Source organism: Rhinoderma darwinii, unplaced genomic scaffold, assembly GCF_050947455.1.
Source record: "Rhinoderma darwinii isolate aRhiDar2 unplaced genomic scaffold, aRhiDar2.hap1 Scaffold_516, whole genome shotgun sequence".
Taxonomy (NCBI): domain Eukaryota; kingdom Metazoa; phylum Chordata; class Amphibia; order Anura; family Rhinodermatidae; genus Rhinoderma; species Rhinoderma darwinii.
The window spans coordinates 161984-182189 of NW_027464064.1; the positions used below are offsets into that span (position 1 = coordinate 161984).

The 20206-nt window shown below is 47.9% G+C and overlaps 14 non-coding genes across 14 annotated transcripts; all 14 read right to left on the reverse strand.

Moving 5' to 3' along the window:
* Window positions 1-66: 66 nt before the first annotated feature.
* On the reverse strand, window positions 67-257 carry LOC142721171 (U2 spliceosomal RNA). Its single transcript, XR_012873925.1, has one exon. It is a non-coding gene; the product is annotated as a U2 spliceosomal RNA (small nuclear RNA).
* Window positions 258-1541: 1284 nt separating this feature from the next.
* Window positions 1542-1732, reverse strand: LOC142721173 (U2 spliceosomal RNA). The gene has a single exon (XR_012873926.1). It is a non-coding gene; the product is annotated as a U2 spliceosomal RNA (small nuclear RNA).
* A 1288-nt stretch (window positions 1733-3020) lies between these two features.
* LOC142721174 (U2 spliceosomal RNA) lies at window positions 3021-3211 on the reverse strand. The gene has a single exon (XR_012873927.1). It is a non-coding gene; the product is annotated as a U2 spliceosomal RNA (small nuclear RNA).
* Window positions 3212-4435: 1224 nt separating this feature from the next.
* On the reverse strand, window positions 4436-4626 carry LOC142721175 (U2 spliceosomal RNA). The gene has a single exon (XR_012873928.1). It is a non-coding gene; the product is annotated as a U2 spliceosomal RNA (small nuclear RNA).
* Window positions 4627-5922: 1296 nt separating this feature from the next.
* On the reverse strand, window positions 5923-6113 carry LOC142721176 (U2 spliceosomal RNA). The gene has a single exon (XR_012873929.1). It is a non-coding gene; the product is annotated as a U2 spliceosomal RNA (small nuclear RNA).
* A 1280-nt stretch (window positions 6114-7393) lies between these two features.
* Window positions 7394-7584, reverse strand: LOC142721177 (U2 spliceosomal RNA). Its single transcript, XR_012873930.1, has one exon. It is a non-coding gene; the product is annotated as a U2 spliceosomal RNA (small nuclear RNA).
* Window positions 7585-8888: 1304 nt separating this feature from the next.
* On the reverse strand, window positions 8889-9079 carry LOC142721179 (U2 spliceosomal RNA). Its single transcript, XR_012873932.1, has one exon. It is a non-coding gene; the product is annotated as a U2 spliceosomal RNA (small nuclear RNA).
* A 1297-nt stretch (window positions 9080-10376) lies between these two features.
* LOC142721180 (U2 spliceosomal RNA) lies at window positions 10377-10567 on the reverse strand. Its single transcript, XR_012873933.1, has one exon. It is a non-coding gene; the product is annotated as a U2 spliceosomal RNA (small nuclear RNA).
* Window positions 10568-11851: 1284 nt separating this feature from the next.
* LOC142721181 (U2 spliceosomal RNA) lies at window positions 11852-12042 on the reverse strand. Its single transcript, XR_012873934.1, has one exon. It is a non-coding gene; the product is annotated as a U2 spliceosomal RNA (small nuclear RNA).
* A 1296-nt stretch (window positions 12043-13338) lies between these two features.
* Window positions 13339-13529, reverse strand: LOC142721182 (U2 spliceosomal RNA). Its single transcript, XR_012873935.1, has one exon. It is a non-coding gene; the product is annotated as a U2 spliceosomal RNA (small nuclear RNA).
* Window positions 13530-14813: 1284 nt separating this feature from the next.
* LOC142721184 (U2 spliceosomal RNA) lies at window positions 14814-15004 on the reverse strand. Its single transcript, XR_012873936.1, has one exon. It is a non-coding gene; the product is annotated as a U2 spliceosomal RNA (small nuclear RNA).
* A 1280-nt stretch (window positions 15005-16284) lies between these two features.
* LOC142721185 (U2 spliceosomal RNA) lies at window positions 16285-16475 on the reverse strand. Its single transcript, XR_012873937.1, has one exon. It is a non-coding gene; the product is annotated as a U2 spliceosomal RNA (small nuclear RNA).
* A 1292-nt stretch (window positions 16476-17767) lies between these two features.
* On the reverse strand, window positions 17768-17958 carry LOC142721186 (U2 spliceosomal RNA). The gene has a single exon (XR_012873938.1). It is a non-coding gene; the product is annotated as a U2 spliceosomal RNA (small nuclear RNA).
* Window positions 17959-19250: 1292 nt separating this feature from the next.
* Window positions 19251-19441, reverse strand: LOC142721187 (U2 spliceosomal RNA). Its single transcript, XR_012873939.1, has one exon. It is a non-coding gene; the product is annotated as a U2 spliceosomal RNA (small nuclear RNA).
* Between the last annotated feature and the right edge of the window lie 765 nt (window positions 19442-20206).

Below are 20206 nucleotides of genomic sequence, written 5' to 3' on the forward strand. Positions count from 1 at the left end.
GAAAGACAGAAACAATAGCAAAGACAAAAAACACTTTTGGAATCTGCTTTTAGTCAACACATAAGGAAAGGGTGCACCGGTCCTGGAAATACTGCAATACCAGGTCAATGCGTGGAGTGGACAGAGCAAGCTCTATTTCCATCTCCCTGTTCTAAAAATCCATTTAATATATGGTCCCCAGATAGGGGACGTATCAGATATTAAACTGATAAGAACAGATACTACACTTGATCTTAGCCAAAAGGCCGAGAAGCGATAACCCGAACGGGCCGCGCGTTGCCCGAGCCTGCCCGATACTGCTGTTCAGCCCTTGCAGCGATTCAGCCTACTTCTAGGCAATTCCATGGGGCCCTGCAGGCTCACACACTCACAGCTACACGGGAGGTGAATAAAGGCCGGAGAGGAAGCCAGACAGGATTTGCTTCTTTTGCTTGCACCACAATGCAGTGCTGAAAGAGGAGGAATCTACATAAAAACGCCTTCCTGGCAACGCCCAAATGCCCTGCTGCCATGCAGATAAACACTGGCAGCGGCAGCAAGTGCATGCCCACAGCCACCCCTTGTTCCTTCACACCTTGTATCAGCTGTAATCCAGTCCAGTCCAGTGCTGCCTGCTGAGCAGCACTGACCAACACTGCCTGGGCCCAGGCTTTTATCTCTGAGGCCCCATTATGATGTCAGAAAGCTGGCTCTGGAATCCTGAGGGCTCCACTATGACACGTGCAAAGTTCCGTCTGAACTTTATATAAGACGGTGAGGCTCAGTCAGTCACTCAGTGTTGCCTGAGAGGGCAACACTGCAACAGCCGGCCGCCAGGCTGTCTTTTTTTTGCACAGCTAGTTGCCTCCAGGAGGCCACAAGAGGGAGACAAGGGACTGCAAAATGGAAAATAGGCATCCACCAACTTTACAGACAACTTCTCCTTGCTCCTACAACCTCCATCCTTGCACAGTTTGTTATTCTTCTAGGTAACATAGTAACAAATCCAAATTGCTGCTCTCTTTGTAGGCAAGCAAGGCTTTGTTGCAACTGCAATTCTTACTTCTTCTTGAAATGTAGGGACGACAGTACATTCCATCACATCCATCTAGTGTACACAGGTAGGTCCATTGTGGCGGGCAGGCGAGCGGGCGGGCTGCTTTATTGGCTGTTTGCTGTTCCCCTACTCCACTCCACTATTTGACTGTTGTGCTGCATCAATCAATCAATCAATCAATCAATCAATCAATCAATCAATCAATCAGTGGCTGGCTCAGGTGCAGCTCTTTAACTTACCTAAAAGGGAGGGCGGAGAGAAGACAAGGAAGGTGAATGAGGTGTTCCAATGTGAAATGCCGGAAACACAGAAACACAGACGACACACAACAAGAGGTGGCAATCTATTCATTAATTGCATTTAATCAATGAGCTCATTATCACTCATGCATTGTCCAACAGGTGTTGAAATAATGGGATTAAAAGGGGAGATCCCTTCAGAAAGACAGAAACAATAGCAAAGACAAAAAACACTTTTGGAATCTGCTTTTAGTCAACACATAAGGAAAGGGTGCACCGGTCCTGGAAATACTGCAATACCAGGTCAATGCGTGGAGTGGACAGAGCAAGCTCTATTTCCATCTCCCTGTTCTAAAAATCCATTTAATATATGGTCCCCAGATAGGGGACGTATCAGATATTAAACTGATAAGAACAGATACTACACTTGATCTTAGCCAAAAGGCCGAGAAGCGATAACCCGAACGGGCCGCGCGTTGCCCGAGCCTGCCCGATACTGCTGTTCAGCCCTTGCAGCGATTCAGCCTACTTCTAGGCAATTCCATGGGGCCCTGCAGGCTCACACACTCACAGCTACACGGGAGGTGAATAAAGGCCGGAGAGGAAGCCAGACAGGATTTGCTTCTTTTGCTTGCACCACAATGCAGTGCTGAAAGAGGAGGAATCTACATAAAAACGCCTTCCTGGCAACGCCCAAATGCCCTGCTGCCATGCAGATAAACACTGGCAGCGGCAGCAAGTGCATGCCCACAGCCACCCCTTGTTCCTTCACACCTTGTATCAGCTGTAATCCAGTCCAGTCCAGTGCTGCCTGCTGAGCAGCACTGACCAACACTGCCTGGGCCCAGGCTTTTATCTCTGAGGCCCCATTATGATGTCAGAAAGCTGGCTCTGGAATCCTGAGGGCTCCACTATGACACGTGCAAAGTTCCGTCTGAACTTTATATAAGACGGTGAGGCTCAGTCAGTCACTCAGTGTTGCCTGAGAGGGCAACACTGCAACAGCCGGCCGCCAGGCTGTCTTTTTTTTGCACAGCTAGTTGCCTCCAGGAGGCCACAAGAGGGAGACAAGGGACTGCAAAATGGAAAATAGGCATCCACCAACTTTACAGACAACTTCTCCTTGCTCCTACAACCTCCATCCTTGCACAGTTTGTTATTCTTCTAGGTAACATAGTAACAAATCCAAATTGCTGCTCTCTTTGTAGGCAAGCAAGGCTTTGTTGCAACTGCAATTCTTACTTCTTCTTGAAATGTAGGGACGACAGTACATTCCATCACATCCATCTAGTGTACACAGGTAGGTCCATTGTGGCGGGCAGGCGAGCGGGCGGGCTGCTTTATTGGCTGTTTGCTGTTCCCCTACTCCACTCCACTATTTGACTGTTGTGCTGCATCAATCAATCAATCAATCAATCAATCAATCAATCAATCAATCAATCAATCAGTGGCTGGCTCAGGTGCAGCTCTTTAACTTACCTAAAAGGGAGGGCGGAGAGAAGACAAGGAAGGTGAATGAGGTGTTCCAATGTGAAATGCCGGAAACACAGAAACACAGACGACACACAACAAGAGGTGGCAATCTATTCATTAATTGCATTTAATCAATGAGCTCATTATCACTCATGCATTGTCCAACAGGTGTTGAAATAATGGGATTAAAAGGGGAGATCCCTTCAGAAAGACAGAAACAATAGCAAAGACAAAAAACACTTTTGGAATCTGCTTTTAGTCAACACATAAGGAAAGGGTGCACCGGTCCTGGAAATACTGCAATACCAGGTCAATGCGTGGAGTGGACAGAGCAAGCTCTATTTCCATCTCCCTGTTCTAAAAATCCATTTAATATATGGTCCCCAGATAGGGGACGTATCAGATATTAAACTGATAAGAACAGATACTACACTTGATCTTAGCCAAAAGGCCGAGAAGCGATAACCCGAACGGGCCGCGCGTTGCCCGAGCCTGCCCGATACTGCTGTTCAGCCCTTGCAGCGATTCAGCCTACTTCTAGGCAATTCCATGGGGCCCTGCAGGCTCACACACTCACAGCTACACGGGAGGTGAATAAAGGCCGGAGAAGAGGAGGAATCTACATAAAAACGCCTTCCTGGCAACGCCCAAATGCCCTGCTGCCATGCAGATAAACACTGGCAGCGGCAGCAAGTGCATGCCCACAGCCACCCCTTGTTCCTTCACACCTTGTATCAGCTGTAATCCAGTCCAGTCCAGTGCTGCCTGCTGAGCAGCACTGACCAACACTGCCTGGGCCCAGGCTTTTATCTCTGAGGCCCCATTATGATGTCAGAAAGCTGGCTCTGGAATCCTGAGGGCTCCACTATGACACGTGCAAAGTTCCGTCTGAACTTTATATAAGACGGTGAGGCTCAGTCAGTCACTCAGTGTTGCCTGAGAGGGCAACACTGCAACAGCCGGCCGCCAGGCTGTCTTTTTTTTGCACAGCTAGTTGCCTCCAGGAGGCCACAAGAGGGAGACAAGGGACTGCAAAATGGAAAATAGGCATCCACCAACTTTACAGACAACTTCTCCTTGCTCCTACAACCTCCATCCTTGCACAGTTTGTTATTCTTCTAGGTAACATAGTAACAAATCCAAATTGCTGCTCTCTTTGTAGGCAAGCAAGGCTTTGTTGCAACTGCAATTCTTACTTCTTCTTGAAATGTAGGGACGACAGTACATTCCATCACATCCATCTAGTGTACACAGGTAGGTCCATTGTGGCGGGCAGGCGAGCGGGCGGGCTGCTTTATTGGCTGTTTGCTGTTCCCCTACTCCACTCCACTATTTGACTGTTGTGCTGCATCAATCAATCAATCAATCAATCAATCAATCAATCAATCAGTGGCTGGCTCAGGTGCAGCTCTTTAACTTACCTAAAAGGGAGGGCGGAGAGAAGACAAGGAAGGTGAATGTGGTGTTCCAATGTGAAATGCCGGAAACACAGAAACACAGACGACACACAACAAGAGGTGGCAATCTATTCATTAATTGCATTTAATCAATGAGCTCATTATCACTCATGCATTGTCCAACAGGTGTTGAAATAATGGGATTAAAAGGGGAGATCCCTTCAGAAAGACAGAAACAATAGCAAAGACAAAAAACACTTTTGGAATCTGCTTTTAGTCAACACATAAGGAAAGGGTGCACCGGTCCTGGAAATACTGCAATACCAGGTCAATGCGTGGAGTGGACAGAGCAAGCTCTATTTCCATCTCCCTGTTCTAAAAATCCATTTAATATATGGTCCCCAGATAGGGGACGTATCAGATATTAAACTGATAAGAACAGATACTACACTTGATCTTAGCCAAAAGGCCGAGAAGCGATAACCCGAACGGGCCGCGCGTTGCCCGAGCCTGCCCGATACTGCTGTTCAGCCCTTGCAGCGATTCAGCCTACTTCTAGGCAATTCCATGGGGCCCTGCAGGCTCACACACTCACAGCTACACGGGAGGTGAATAAAGGCCGGAGAGGAAGCCAGACAGGATTTGCTTCTTTTGCTTGCACCACAATGCAGTGCTGAAAGAGGAGGAATCGACATAAAAACGCCTTCCTGGCAACGCCCAAATGCCCTGCTGCCATGCAGATAAACACTGGCAGCGGCAGCAAGTGCATGCCCACAGCCACCCCTTGTTCCTTCACACCTTGTATCAGCTGTAATCCAGTCCAGTCCAGTGCTGCCTGCTGAGCAGCACTGACCAACACTGCCTGGGCCCAGGCTTTTATCTCTGAGGCCCCATTATGATGTCAGAAAGCTGGCTCTGGAATCCTGAGGGCTCCACTATGACACGTGCAAAGTTCCGTCTGAACTTTATATAAGACGGTGAGGCTCAGTCAGTCACTCAGTGTTGCCTGAGAGGGCAACACTGCAACAGCCGGCCGCCAGGCTGTCTTTTTTTTGCACAGCTAGTTGCCTCCAGGAGGCCACAAGAGGGAGACAAGGGACTGCAAAATGGAAAATAGGCATCCACCAACTTTACAGACAACTTCTCCTTGCTCCTACAACCTCCATCCTTGCACAGTTTGTTATTCTTCTAGGTAACATAGTAACAAATCCAAATTGCTGCTCTCTTTGTAGGCAAGCAAGGCTTTGTTGCAACTGCAATTCTTACTTCTTCTTGAAATGTAGGGACGACAGTACATTCCATCACATCCATCTAGTGTACACAGGTAGGTCCATTGTGGCGGGCAGGCGAGCGGGCGGGCTGCTTTATTGGCTGTTTGCTGTTCCCCTACTCCACTCCACTATTTGACTGTTGTGCTCCATCAATCAATCAATCAATCAATCAATCAATCAATCAATCAATCAATCAATCAATCAATCAGTGGCTGGCTCAGGTGCAGCTCTTTAACTTACCTAAAAGGGAGGGCGGAGAGAAGACAAGGAAGGTGAATGAGGTGTTCCAATGTGAAATGCCGGAAACACAGAAACACAGACGACACACAACAAGAGGTGGCAATCTATTCATTAATTGCATTTAATCAATGAGCTCATTATCACTCATGCATTGTCCAACAGGTGTTGAAATAATGGGATTAAAAGGGGAGATCCCTTCAGAAAGACAGAAACAATAGCAAAGACAAAAAACACTTTTGGAATCTGCTTTTAGTCAACACATAAGGAAAGGGTGCACCGGTCCTGGAAATACTGCAATACCAGGTCAATGCGTGGAGTGGACAGAGCAAGCTCTATTTCCATCTCCCTGTTCTAAAAATCCATTTAATATATGGTCCCCAGATAGGGGACGTATCAGATATTAAACTGATAAGAACAGATACTACACTTGATCTTAGCCAAAAGGCCGAGAAGCGATAACCCGAACGGGCCGCGCGTTGCCCGAGCCTGCCCGATACTGCTGTTCAGCCCTTGCAGCGATTCAGCCTACTTCTAGGCAATTCCATGGGGCCCTGCAGGCTCACACACTCACAGCTACACGGGAGGTGAATAAAGGCCGGAGAGGAAGCCAGACAGGATTTGCTTCTTTTGCTTGCACCACAATGCAGTGCTGAAAGAGGAGGAATCTACATAAAAACGCCTTCCTGGCAACGCCCAAATGCCCTGCTGCCATGCAGATAAACACTGGCAGCGGCAGCAAGTGCATGCCCACAGCCACCCCTTGTTCCTTCACACCTTGTATCAGCTGTAATCCAGTCCAGTCCAGTGCTGCCTGCTGAGCAGCACTGACCAACACTGCCTGGGCCCAGGCTTTTATCTCTGAGGCCCCATTATGATGTCAGAAAGCTGGCTCTGGAATCCTGAGGGCTCCACTATGACACGTGCAAAGTTCCGTCTGAACTTTATATAAGACGGTGAGGCTCAGTCAGTCACTCAGTGTTGCCTGAGAGGGCAACACTGCAACAGCCGGCCGCCAGGCTGTCTTTTTTTTGCACAGCTAGTTGCCTCCAGAAGGCCACAAGAGGGAGACAAGGGACTGCAAAATGGAAAATAGGCATCCACCAACTTTACAGACAACTTCTCCTTGCTCCTACAACCTCCATCCTTGCACAGTTTGTTATTCTTCTAGGTAACATAGTAACAAATCCAAATTGCTGCTCTCTTTGTAGGCAAGCAAGGCTTTGTTGCAACTGCAATTCTTACTTCTTCTTGAAATGTAGGGACGACAGTACATTCCATCACATCCATCTAGTGTACACAGGTAGGTCCATTGTGGCGGGCAGGCGAGCGGGCGGGCTGCTTTATTGGCTGTTTGCTGTTCCCCTACTCCACTCCACTATTTGACTGTTGTGCTGCATCAATCAATCAATCAATCAATCAATCAATCAATCAATCAATCAGTGGCTGGCTCAGGTGCAGCTCTTTAACTTACCTAAAAGGGAGGGCGGAGAGAAGACAAGGAAGGTGAATGAGGTGTTCCAATGTGAAATGCCGGAAACACAGAAACACAGACGACACACAACAAGAGGTGGCAATCTATTCATTAATTGCATTTAATCAATGAGCTCATTATCACTCATGCATTGTCCAACAGGTGTTGAAATAATGGGATTAAAAGGGGAGATCCCTTCAGAAAGACAGAAACAATAGCAAAGACAAAAAACACTTTTGGAATCTGCTTTTAGTCAACACATAAGGAAAGGGTGCACCGGTCCTGGAAATACTGCAATACCAGGTCAATGCGTGGAGTGGACAGAGCAAGCTCTATTTCCATCTCCCTGTTCTAAAAATCCATTTAATATATGGTCCCCAGATAGGGGACGTATCAGATATTAAACTGATAAGAACAGATACTACACTTGATCTTAGCCAAAAGGCCGAGAAGCGATAACCCGAACGGGCCGCGCGTTGCCCGAGCCTGCCCGATACTGCTGTTCAGCCCTTGCAGCGATTCAGCCTACTTCTAGGCAATTCCATGGGGCCCTGCAGGCTCACACACTCACAGCTACACGGGAGGTGAATAAAGGCCGGAGAGGAAGCCAGACAGGATTTGCTTCTTTTGCTTGCACCACAATGCAGTGCTGAAAGAGGAGGAATCTACATAAAAACGCCTTCCTGGCAACGCCCAAATGCCCTGCTGCCATGCAGATAAACACTGGCAGCGGCAGCAAGTGCATGCCCACAGCCACCCCTTGTTCCTTCACACCTTGTATCAGCTGTAATCCAGTCCAGTCCAGTGCTGCCTGCTGAGCAGCACTGACCAACACTGCCTGGGCCCAGGCTTTTATCTCTGAGGCCCCATTATGATGTCAGAAAGCTGGCTCTGGAATCCTGAGGGCTCCACTATGACACGTGCAAAGTTCCGTCTGAACTTTATATAAGACGGTGAGGCTCAGTCAGTCACTCAGTGTTGCCTGAGAGGGCAACACTGCAACAGCCGGCCGCCAGGCTGTCTTTTTTTTGCACAGCTAGTTGCCTCCAGGAGGCCACAAGAGGGAGACAAGGGACTGCAAAATGGAAAATAGGCATCCACCAACTTTACAGACAACTTCTCCTTGCTCCTACAACCTCCATCCTTGCACAGTTTGTTATTCTTCTAGGTAACATAGTAACAAATCCAAATTGCTGCTCTCTTTGTAGGCAAGCAAGGCTTTGTTGCAACTGCAATTCTTACTTCTTCTTGAAATGTAGGGACGACAGTACATTCCATCACATCCATCTAGTGTACACAGGTAGGTCCATTGTGGCGGGCAGGCGAGCGGGCGGGCTGCTTTATTGGCTGTTTGCTGTTCCCCTACTCCACTCCACTATTTGACTGTTGTGCTGCATCAATCAATCAATCAATCAATCAATCAATCAATCAATCAATCAATCAATCAATCAATCAATCAATCAGTGGCTGGCTCAGGTGCAGCTCTTTAACTTACCTAAAAGGGAGGGCGGAGAGAAGACAAGGAAGGTGAATGAGGTGTTCCAATGTAAAATGCCGGAAACACAGAAACACAGACGACACACAACAAGAGGTGGCAATCTATTCATTAATTGCATTTAATCAATGAGCTCATTATCACTCATGCATTGTCCAACAGGTGTTGAAATAATTGGATTAAAAGGGGAGATCCCTTCAGAAAGACAGAAACAATAGCAAAGACAAAAAACACTTTTGGAATCTGCTTTTAGTCAACACATAAGGAAAGGGTGCACCGGTCCTGGAAATACTGCAATACCAGGTCAATGCGTGGAGTGGACAGAGCAAGCTCTATTTCCATCTCCCTGTTCTAAAAATCCATTTAATATATGGTCCCCAGATAGGGGACGTATCAGATATTAAACTGATAAGAACAGATACTACACTTGATCTTAGCCAAAAGGCCGAGAAGCGATAACCCGAACGGGCCAGCGCGTTGCCCGAGCCTGCCCGATACTGCTGTTCAGCCCTTGCAGCGATTCAGCCTACTTCTAGGCAATTCCATGGGGCCCTGCAGGCTCACACACTCACAGCTACACGGGAGGTGAATAAAGGCCGGAGAGGAAGCCAGACAGGATTTGCTTCTTTTGCTTGCACCACAATGCAGTGCTGAAAGAGGAGGAATCTACATAAAAACGCCTTCCTGGCAACGCCCAAATGCCCTGCTGCCATGCAGATAAACACTGGCAGCGGCAGCAAGTGCATGCCCACAGCCACCCCTTGTTCCTTCACACCTTGTATCAGCTGTAATCCAGTCCAGTCCAGTGCTGCCTGCTGAGCAGCACTGACCAACACTGCCTGGGCCCAGGCTTTTATCTCTGAGGCCCCATTATGATGTCAGAAAGCTGGCTCTGGAATCCTGAGGGCTCCACTATGACACGTGCAAAGTTCCGTCTGAACTTTATATAAGACGGTGAGGCTCAGTCAGTCACTCAGTGTTGCCTGAGAGGGCAACACTGCAACAGCCGGCCGCCAGGCTGTCTTTTTTTTGCACAGCTAGTTGCCTCCAGGAGGCCACAAGAGGGAGACAAGGGACTGCAAAATGGAAAATAGGCATCCACCAACTTTACAGACAACTTCTCCTTGCTCCTACAACCTCCATCCTTGCACAGTTTGTTATTCTTCTAGGTAACATAGTAACAAATCCAAATTGCTGCTCTCTTTGTAGGCAAGCAAGGCTTTGTTGCAACTGCAATTCTTACTTCTTCTTGAAATGTAGGGACGACAGTACATTCCATCACATCCATCTAGTGTACACAGGTAGGTCCATTGTGGCGGGCAGGCGAGCGGGCGGGCTGCTTTATTGGCTGTTTGCTGTTCCCCTACTCCACTCCACTATTTGACTGTTGTGCTGCATCAATCAATCAATCAATCAATCAATCAATCAATCAATCAATCAATCAATCAATCAATCAGTGGCTGGCTCAGGTGCAGCTCTTTAACTTACCTAAAAGGGAGGGCGGAGAGAAGACAAGGAAGGTGAATGAGGTGTTCCAATGTGAAATGCCGGAAACACAGAAACACAGACGACACACAACAAGAGGTGGCAATCTATTCATTAATTGCATTTAATCAATGAGCTCATTATCACTCATGCATTGTCCAACAGGTGTTGAAATAATGGGATTAAAAGGGGAGATCCCTTCAGAAAGACAGAAACAATAGCAAAGACAAAAAACACTTTTGGAATCTGCTTTTAGTCAACACATAAGGAAAGGGTGCACCGGTCCTGGAAATACTGCAATACCAGGTCAATGCGTGGAGTGGACAGAGCAAGCTCTATTTCCATCTCCCTGTTCTAAAAATCCATTTAATATATGGTCCCCAGATAGGGGACGTATCAGATATTAAACTGATAAGAACAGATACTACACTTGATCTTAGCCAAAAGGCCGAGAAGCGATAACCCGAACGGGCCGCGCGTTGCCCGAGCCTGCCCGATACTGCTGTTCAGCCCTTGCAGCGATTCAGCCTACTTCTAGGCAATTCCATGGGGCCCTGCAGGCTCACACACTCACAGCTACACGGGAGGTGAATAAAGGCCGGAGAGGAAGCCAGACAGGATTTGCTTCTTTTGCTTGCACCACAATGCAGTGCTGAAAGAGGAGGAATCTACATAAAAACGCCTTCCTGGCAACGCCCAAATGCCCTGCTGCCATGCAGATAAACACTGGCAGCGGCAGCAAGTGCATGCCCACAGCCACCCCTTGTTCCTTCACACCTTGTATCAGCTGTAATCCAGTCCAGTCCAGTGCTGCCTGCTGAGCAGCACTGACCAACACTGCCTGGGCCCAGGCTTTTATCTCTGAGGCCCCATTATGATGTCAGAAAGCTGGCTCTGGAATCCTGAGGGCTCCACTATGACACGTGCAAAGTTCCGTCTGAACTTTATATAAGACGGTGAGGCTCAGTCAGTCACTCAGTGTTGCCTGAGAGGGCAACACTGCAACAGCCGGCCGCCAGGCTGTCTTTTTTTTGCACAGCTAGTTGCCTCCAGGAGGCCACAAGAGGGAGACAAGGGACTGCAAAATGGAAAATAGGCATCCACCAACTTTACAGACAACTTCTCCTTGCTCCTACAACCTCCATCCTTGCACAGTTTGTTATTCTTCTAGGTAACATAGTAACAAATCCAAATTGCTGCTCTCTTTGTAGGCAAGCAAGGCTTTGTTGCAACTGCAATTCTTACTTCTTCTTGAAATGTAGGGACGACAGTACATTCCATCACATCCATCTAGTGTACACAGGTAGGTCCATTGTGGCGGGCAGGCGAGCGGGCGGGCTGCTTTATTGGCTGTTTGCTGTTCCCCTACTCCACTCCACTATTTGACTGTTGTGCTGCATCAATCAATCAATCAATCAATCAATCAATCAATCAATCAATCAATCAGTGGCTGGCTCAGGTGCAGCTCTTTAACTTACCTAAAAGGGAGGGCGGAGAGAAGACAAGGAAGGTGAATGAGGTGTTCCAATGTAAAATGCCGGAAACACAGAAACACAGACGACACACAACAAGAGGTGGCAATCTATTCATTAATTGCATTTAATCAATGAGCTCATTATCACTCATGCATTGTCCAACAGGTGTTGAAATAATTGGATTAAAAGGGGAGATCCCTTCAGAAAGACAGAAACAATAGCAAAGACAAAAAACACTTTTGGAATCTGCTTTTAGTCAACACATAAGGAAAGGGTGCACCGGTCCTGGAAATACTGCAATACCAGGTCAATGCGTGGAGTGGACAGAGCAAGCTCTATTTCCATCTCCCTGTTCTAAAAATCCATTTAATATATGGTCCCCAGATAGGGGACGTATCAGATATTAAACTGATAAGAACAGATACTACACTTGATCTTAGCCAAAAGGCCGAGAAGCGATAACCCGAACGGGCCGCGCGTTGCCCGAGCCTGCCCGATACTGCTGTTCAGCCCTTGCAGCGATTCAGCCTACTTCTAGGCAATTCCATGGGGCCCTGCAGGCTCACACACTCACAGCTACACGGGAGGTGAATAAAGGCCGGAGAGGAAGCCAGACAGGATTTGCTTCTTTTGCTTGCACCACAATGCAGTGCTGAAAGAGGAGGAATCTACATAAAAACGCCTTCCTGGCAACGCCCAAATGCCCTGCTGCCATGCAGATAAACACTGGCAGCGGCAGCAAGTGCATGCCCACAGCCACCCCTTGTTCCTTCACACCTTGTATCAGCTGTAATCCAGTCCAGTCCAGTGCTGCCTGCTGAGCAGCACTGACCAACACTGCCTGGGCCCAGGCTTTTATCTCTGAGGCCCCATTATGATGTCAGAAAGCTGGCTCTGGAATCCTGAGGGCTCCACTATGACACGTGCAAAGTTCCGTCTGAACTTTATATAAGACGGTGAGGCTCAGTCAGTCACTCAGTGTTGCCTGAGAGGGCAACACTGCAACAGCCGGCCGCCAGGCTGTCTTTTTTTTGCACAGCTAGTTGCCTCCAGGAGGCCACAAGAGGGAGACAAGGGACTGCAAAATGGAAAATAGGCATCCACCAACTTTACAGACAACTTCTCCTTGCTCCTACAACCTCCATCCTTGCACAGTTTGTTATTCTTCTAGGTAACATAGTAACAAATCCAAATTGCTGCTCTCTTTGTAGGCAAGCAAGGCTTTGTTGCAACTGCAATTCTTACTTCTTCTTGAAATGTAGGGACGACAGTACATTCCATCACATCCATCTAGTGTACACAGGTAGGTCCATTGTGGCGGGCAGGCGAGCGGGCGGGCTGCTTTATTGGCTGTTTGCTGTTCCCCTACTCCACTCCACTATTTGACTGTTGTGCTGCATCAATCAATCAATCAATCAATCAATCAATCAATCAATCAATCAATCAATCAATCAATCAGTGGCTGTCTCAGGTGCAGCTCTTTAACTTACCTAAAAGGGAGGGCGGAGAGAAGACAAGGAAGGTGAATGAGGTGTTCCAATGTGAAATGCCGGAAACACAGAAACACAGACGACACACAACAAGAGGTGGCAATCTATTCATTAATTGCATTTAATCAATGAGCTCATTATCACTCATGCATTGTCCAACAGGTGTTGAAATAATGGGATTAAAAGGGGAGATCCCTTCAGAAAGACAGAAACAATAGCAAAGACAAAAAACACTTTTGGAATCTGCTTTTAGTCAACACATAAGGAAAGGGTGCACCGGTCCTGGAAATACTGCAATACCAGGTCAATGCGTGGAGTGGACAGAGCAAGCTCTATTTCCATCTCCCTGTTCTAAAAATCCATTTAATATATGGTCCCCAGATAGGGGACGTATCAGATATTAAACTGATAAGAACAGATACTACACTTGATCTTAGCCAAAAGGCCGAGAAGCGATAACCCGAACGGGCCGCGCGTTGCCCGAGCCTGCCCGATACTGCTGTTCAGCCCTTGCAGCGATTCAGCCTACTTCTAGGCAATTCCATGGGGCCCCGCAGGCTCACACACTCACAGCTACACGGGAGGTGAATAAAGGCCGGAGAGGAAGCCAGACAGGATTTGCTTCTTTTGCTTGCACCACAATGCAGTGCTGAAAGAGGAGGAATCTACATAAAAACGCCTTCCTGGCAACGCCCAAATGCCCTGCTGCCATGCAGATAAACACTGGCAGCGGCAGCAAGTGCATGCCCACAGCCACCCCTTGTTCCTTCACACCTTGTATCAGCTGTAATCCAGTCCAGTCCAGTGCTGCCTGCTGAGCAGCACTGACCAACACTGCCTGGGCCCAGGCTTTTATCTCTGAGGCCCCATTATGATGTCAGAAAGCTGGCTCTGGAATCCTGAGGGCTCCACTATGACACGTGCAAAGTTCCGTCTGAACTTTATATAAGACGGTGAGGCTCAGTCAGTCACTCAGTGTTGCCTGAGAGGGCAACACTGCAACAGCCGGCCGCCAGGCTGTCTTTTTTTTGCACAGCTAGTTGCCTCCAGGAGGCCACAAGAGGGAGACAAGGGACTGCAAAATGGAAAATAGGCATCCACCAACTTTACAGACAACTTCTCCTTGCTCCTACAACCTCCATCCTTGCACAGTTTGTTATTCTTCTAGGTAACATAGTAACAAATCCAAATTGCTGCTCTCTTTGTAGGCAAGCAAGGCTTTGTTGCAACTGCAATTCTTACTTCTTCTTGAAATGTAGGGACGACAGTACATTCCATCACATCCATCTAGTGTACACAGGTAGGTCCATTGTGGCGGGCAGGCGAGCGGGCGGGCTGCTTTATTGGCTGTTTGCTGTTCCCCTACTCCACTCCACTATTTGACTGTTGTGCTGCATCAATCAATCAATCAATCAATCAATCAATCAATCAATCAATCAATCAGTGGCTGGCTCAGGTGCAGCTCTTTAACTTACCTAAAAGGGAGGGCGGAGAGAAGACAAGGAAGGTGAATGAGGTGTTCCAATGTGAAATGCCGGAAACACAGAAACACAGACGACACACAACAAGAGGTGGCAATCTATTCATTAATTGCATTTAATCAATGAGCTCATTATCACTCATGCATTGTCCAACAGGTGTTGAAATAATGGGATTAAAAGGGGAGATCCCTTCAGAAAGACAGAAACAATAGCAAAGACAAAAAACACTTTTGGAATCTGCTTTTAGTCAACACATAAGGAAAGGGTGCACCGGTCCTGGAAATACTGCAATACCAGGTCAATGCGTGGAGTGGACAGAGCAAGCTCTATTTCCATCTCCCTGTTCTAAAAATCCATTTAATATATGGTCCCCAGATAGGGGACGTATCAGATATTAAACTGATAAGAACAGATACTACACTTGATCTTAGCCAAAAGGCCGAGAAGCGATAACCCGAACGGGCCGCGCGTTGCCCGAGCCTGCCCGATACTGCTGTTCAGCCCTTGCAGCGATTCAGCCTACTTCTAGGCAATTCCATGGGGCCCTGCAGGCTCACACACTCACAGCTACACGGGAGGTGAATAAAGGCCGGAGAGGAAGCCAGACAGGATTTGCTTCTTTTGCTTGCACCACAATGCAGTGCTGAAAGAGGAGGAATCTACATAAAAACGCCTTCCTGGCAACGCCCAAATGCCCTGCTGCCATGCAGATAAACACTGGCAGCGGCAGCAAGTGCATGCCCACAGCCACCCCTTGTTCCTTCACACCTTGTATCAGCTGTAATCCAGTCCAGTCCAGTGCTGCCTGCTGAGCAGCACTGACCAACACTGCCTGGGCCCAGGCTTTTATCTCTGAGGCCCCATTATGATGTCAGAAAGCTGGCTCTGGAATCCTGAGGGCTCCACTATGACACGTGCAAAGTTCCGTCTGAACTTTATATAAGACGGTGAGGCTCAGTCAGTCACTCAGTGTTGCCTGAGAGGGCAACACTGCAACAGCCGGCCGCCAGGCTGTCTTTTTTTTGCACAGCTAGTTGCCTCCAGGAGGCCACAAGAGGGAGACAAGGGACTGCAAAATGGAAAATAGGCATCCACCAACTTTACAGACAACTTCTCCTTGCTCCTACAACCTCCATCCTTGCACAGTTTGTTATTCTTCTAGGTAACATAGTAACAAATCCAAATTGCTGCTCTCTTTGTAGGCAAGCAAGGCTTTGTTGCAACTGCAATTCTTACTTCTTCTTGAAATGTAGGGACGACAGTACATTCCATCACATCCATCTAGTGTACACAGGTAGGTCCATTGTGGCGGGCAGGCGAGCGGGCGGGCTGCTTTATTGGCTGTTTGCTGTTCCCCTACTCCACTCCACTATTTGACTGTTGTGCTGCATCAATCAATCAATCAATCAATCAATCAATCAATCAATCAATCAGTGGCTGGCTCAGGTGCAGCTCTTTAACTTACCTAAAAGGGAGGGCGGAGAGAAGACAAGGAAGGTGAATGAGGTGTTCCAATGTGAAATGCCGGAAACACAGAAACACAGACGACACACAACAAGAGGTGGCAATCTATTCATTAATTGCATTTAATCAATGAGCTCATTATCACTCATGCATTGTCCAACAGGTGTTGAAATATTGGGATTAAAAGGGGAGATCCCTTCAGAAAGACAGAAACAATAGCAAAGACAAAAAACACTTTTGGAATCTGCTTTTAGTCAACACATAAGGAAAGGGTGCACCGGTCCTGGAAATACTGCAATACCAGGTCAATGCGTGGAGTGGACAGAGCAAGCTCTATTTCCATCTCCCTGTTCTAAAAATCCATTTAATATATGGTCCCCAGATAGGGGACGTATCAGATATTAAACTGATAAGAACAGATACTACACTTGATCTTAGCCAAAAGGCCGAGAAGCGATAACCCGAACGGGCCGCGCGTTGCCCGAGCCTGCCCGATACTGCTGTTCAGCCCTTGCAGCGATTCAGCCTACTTCTAGGCAATTCCATGGGGCCCTGCAGGCTCACACACTCACAGCTACACGGGAGGTGAATAAAGGCCGGAGAGGAAGCCAGACAGGATTTGCTTCTTTTGCTTGCACCACAATGCAGTGCTGAAAGAGGAGGAATCTACATAAAAACGCCTTCCTGGCAACGCCCAAATGCCCTGCTGCCATGCAGATAAACACTGGCAGCGGCAGCAAGTGCATGCCCACAGCCACCCCTTGTTCCTTCACACCTTGTATCAGCTGTAATCCAGTCCAGTCCAGTGCTGCCTGCTGAGCAGCACTGACCAACACTGCCTGGGCCCAGGCTTTTATCTCTGAGGCCCCATTATGATGTCAGAAAGCTGGCTCTGGAATCCTGAGGGCTCCACTATGACACGTGCAAAGTTCCGTCTGAACTTTATATAAGACGGTGAGGCTCAGTCAGTCACTCAGTGTTGCCTGAGAGGGCAACACTGCAACAGCCGGCCGCCAGGCTGTCTTTTTTTTGCACAGCTAGTTGCCTCCAGGAGGCCACAAGAGGGAGACAAGGGACTGCAAAATGGAAAATAGGCATCCACCAACTTTACAGACAACTTCTCCTTGCTCCTACAACCTCCATCCTTGCACAGTTTGTTATTCTTCTAGGTAACATAGTAACAAATCCAAATTGCTGCTCTCTTTGTAGGCAAGCAAGGCTTTGTTGCAACTGCAATTCTTACTTCTTCTTGAAATGTAGGGACGACAGTACATTCCATCACATCCATCTAGTGTACACAGGTAGGTCCATTGTGGCGGGCAGGCGAGCGGGCGGGCTGCTTTATTGGCTGTTTGCTGTTCCCCTACTCCACTCCACTATTTGACTGTTGTGCTGCATCAATCAATCAATCAATCAATCAATCAATCAATCAATCAATCAATCAATCAATCAGTGGCTGGCTCAGGTGCAGCTCTTTAACTTACCTAAAAGGGAGGGCGGAGAGAAGACAAGGAAGGTGAATGAGGTGTTCCAATGTGAAATGCCGGAAACACAGAAACACAGACGACACACAACAAGAGGTGGCAATCTATTCATTAATTGCATTTAATCAATGAGCTCATTATCACTCATGCATTGTCCAACAGGTGTTGAAATAATGGGATTAAAAGGGGAGATCCCTTCAGAAAGACAGAAACAATAGCAAAGACAAAAAACACTTTTGGAATCTGCTTTTAGTCAACACATAAGGAAAGGGTGCACCGGTCCTGGAAATACTGCAATACCAGGTCAATGCGTGGAGTGGACAGAGCAAGCTCTATTTCCATCTCCCTGTTCTAAAAATCCATTTAATATATGGTCCCCAGATAGGGGACGTATCAGATATTAAACTGATAAGAACAGATACTACACTTGATCTTAGCCAAAAGGCCGAGAAGCGATAACCCGAACGGGCCGCGCGTTGCCCGAGCCTGCCCGATACTGCTGTTCAGCCCTTGCAGCGATTCAGCCTACTTCTAGGCAATTCCATGGGGCCCTGCAGGCTCACACACTCACAGCTACACGGGAGGTGAATAAAGGCCGGAGAGGAAGCCAGACAGGATTTGCTTCTTTTGCTTGCACCACAATGCAGTGCTGAAAGAGGAGGAATCTACATAAAAACGCCTTCCTGGCAACGCCCAAATGCCCTGCTGCCATGCAGATAAACACTGGCAGCGGCAGCAAGTGCATGCCCACAGCCACCCCTTGTTCCTTCACACCTTGTATCAGCTGTAATCCAGTCCAGTCCAGTGCTGCCTGCTGAGCAGCACTGACCAACACTGCCTGGGCCCAGGCTTTTATCTCTGAGGCCCCATTATGATGTCAGAAAGCTGGCTCTGGAATCCTGAGGGCTCCACTATGACACGTGCAAAGTTCCGTCTGAACTTTATATAAGACGGTGAGGCTCAGTCAGTCACTCAGTGTTGCCTGAGAGGGCAACACTGCAACAGCCGGCCGCCAGGCTGTCTTTTTTTTGCACAGCTAGTTGCCTCCAGGAGGCCACAAGAGGGAGACAAGGGACTGCAAAATGGAAAATAGGCATCCACCAACTTTACAGACAACTTCTCCTTGCTCCTACAACCTCCATCCTTGCACAGTTTGTTATTCTTCTAGGTAACATAGTAACAAATCCAAATTGCTGCTCTCTTTGTAGGCAAGCAAGGCTTTGTTGCAACTGCAATTCTTACTTCTTCTTGAAATGTAGGGACGACAGTACATTCCATCACATCCATCTAGTGTACACAGGTAGGTCCATTGTGGCGGGCAGGCGAGCGGGCGGGCTGCTTTATTGGCTGTTTGCTGTTCCCTTACTCCACTCCACTATTTGACTGTTGTGCTGCATCAATCAATCAATCAATCAATCAATCAATCAATCAATCAATCAATCAATCAATCAGTGGCTGGCTCAGGTGCAGCTCTTTAACTTACCTAAAAGGGAGGGCGGAGAGAAGACAAGGAAGGTGAATGAGGTGTTCCAATGTGAAATGCCGGAAACACAGAAACACAGACGACACACAACAAGAGGTGGCAATCTATTCATTAATTGCATTTAATCAATGAGCTCATTATCACTCATGCATTGTCCAACAGGTGTTGAAATAATGGGATTAAAAGGGGAGATCCCTTCAGAAAGACAGAAACAATAGCAAAGACAAAAAACACTTTTGGAATCTGCTTTTAGTCAACACATAAGGAAAGGGTGCACCGGTCCTGGAAATACTGCAATACCAGGTCAATGCGTGGAGTGGACAGAGCAAGCTCTATTTCCATCTCCCTGTTCTAAAAATCCATTTAATATATGGTCCCCAGATAGGGGACGTATCAGATATTAAACTGATAAGAACAGATACTACACTTGATCTTAGCCAAAAGGCCGAGAAGCGATTACCCGAACGGGCCGCGCGTTGCCCGAGCCTGCCCGATACTGCTGTTCAGCCCTTGCAGCGATTCAGCCTACTTCTAGGCAATTCCATGGGGCCCTGCAGGCTCACACACTCACAGCTACACGGGAGGTGAATAAAGGCCGGAGAGGAAGCCAGACAGGATTTGCTTCTTTTGCTTGCACCACAATGCAGTGCTGAAAGAGGAGGAATCTACATAAAAACGCCTTCCTCGCAACGCCCAAATGCCCTGCTGCCATGCAGATAAACACTGGCAGCGGCAGCAAGTGCATGCCCACAGCCACCCCTTGTTCCTTCACACCTTGTATCAGCTGTAATCCAGTCCAGTCCAGTGCTGCCTGCTGAGCAGCACTGACCAACACTGCCTGGGCCCAGGCTTTTATCTCTGAGGCCCCATTATGATGTCAGAAAGCTGGCTCTGGAATCCTGAGGGCTCCACTATGACACGTGCAAAGTTCCGTCTGAACTTTATATAAGACGGTGAGGCTCAGTCAGTCACTCAGTGTTGCCTGAGAGGGCAACACTGCAACAGCCGGCCGCCAGGCTGTCTTTTTTTTGCACAGCTAGTTGCCTCCAGGAGGCCACAAGAGGGAGACAAGGGACTGCAAAATGGAAAATAGGCATCCACCAACTTTACAGACAACTTCTCCTTGCTCCTACAACCTCCATCCTTGCACAGTTTGTTATTCTTCTAGGTAACATAGTAACAAATCCAAATTGCTGCTCTCTTTGTAGGCAAGCAAGGCTTT